The sequence below is a fragment of the Hemitrygon akajei genome, unplaced genomic scaffold (genome assembly GCF_048418815.1).
Source record: "Hemitrygon akajei unplaced genomic scaffold, sHemAka1.3 Scf000054, whole genome shotgun sequence".
Taxonomy (NCBI): Eukaryota; Metazoa; Chordata; class Chondrichthyes; order Myliobatiformes; family Dasyatidae; genus Hemitrygon; species Hemitrygon akajei.
In genome coordinates this window covers 3,181,727-3,183,062 of record NW_027331940.1, presented here as the reverse complement: position 1 = coordinate 3,183,062, position 1,336 = coordinate 3,181,727, and the positions used below count along the sequence as shown (strand labels likewise).

The window sequence follows — 1,336 nt, the reverse complement described above, 5'->3', positions numbered from 1 at the left end:
CTCCGGGTAAACACTAACTTGGCACCCATTCCATGCCCGTGTTCAGCACTTGGGTTCGTTCCACCGCCACGTCCTTGTAACACTCTACCTATACACATATTCCAGGGAATAAGGTCCTAACCTATTTAATACGTGTTACTGAAAACGGAAAGGAACAGTGGGCAATGTTTTGTACTTACTGCTGTACTTCAGAGCAGGGCGGGGAGGGGGTGCCTCGGGTCATTGCTCAAGAGCGCAAAGCATTGAGCGCTTTGCACAGTTTCTGTGGTGTAGTGGTTATCACATTCGCTTCACACGCGAAAGGTCCCCAGTTCAATCCCGCGCAGAAACATTGTTTGGGCTCATGTGCTTCAAATGAACTTGAGACTCAACTTTTCAGTTTGTGTTCAAGTTTACTGTCATGGGCATCCAGGTGTAAATATAATGAACATTCGCTTTTCTAGCAGTAGCTCATTGTACTTCAAACCTGGCAAAGGTAAATTAAAGAAAGAAGAATTAATAGAAATTATATATAATTTACAGGAGAACATAAACGGATTTAAACCTAAGGAGGTTCGTGGATAACGTACACTGCGTAACGGGAGAATCAGCCTTCAAACCTATTGTCATGTATTGTCGCATGAGGATGCATTGTGGTTTCAACGGAGCTCGCATCTCAAATGTTCCCATTCAGACAAACATCAGGAAGAATAACCGTGTGCTGCAAAATTTCAAACCTATTTAAAATGTTAAATCGCTTTCTTTTTCCTCCTCCTGTATTCCACTCCTTCCTAGTCCCACCATACAGTCTCTCTGTTCAAAGTCTCCACCACAGTCTTCTAGGTTCCACCTTTCCGTCTGCCTCCCCCCCACCCTCTCTCTCTCTCTCTCTCTCTCTCTCTCTCTCTCTCTCTCTCTCTCTCTCTCTCTCTCTCTCTCTCTCTCTCTCTCTCTCTCTCTCTCTCTCTCTCTCTCTCTCTCTCTCTCTCTCTCCTCTCTCTCACCACACACACACACACACACACACACACGCATTCAATCTCTCTGCTTCTCTTTGTTTGCTCTGTCGCGAGCAGCACCACAGCCACCCCACGTCAGCCGCGCAAATATTTGTGCTTCGTGCAGTTTAAGCCGCGGTGGAAACAGTTGGTAACATCAACACCTAATATTTTCAGGTCTCGAACCAGCGATCTTCCGATGATATTGCAGCGCAGACAGAAGCCAAGTATCTTACCATTGGTGTCGCACATTCCATTCCTGTTAAAGGACCAGGGAGAAAGGAATGATCACAACGCTGACATCGTGGTTCTGCAGGAATGTGGAAAAGTATGGTTAAAAACCTTCCTGTGTAATGACG

General features: G+C 45.8%; 1 non-coding gene across 1 annotated transcript; it reads left to right on the top strand.

The window, feature by feature from the left end:
• Positions 1–258: 258 nt before the first annotated feature.
• On the top strand, positions 259–331 carry trnav-cac (transfer RNA valine (anticodon CAC)). The gene has a single exon. It is a non-coding gene; the product is annotated as a tRNA-Val (tRNA).
• The last annotated feature ends 1,005 nt before the right edge of the window (positions 332–1,336 follow it).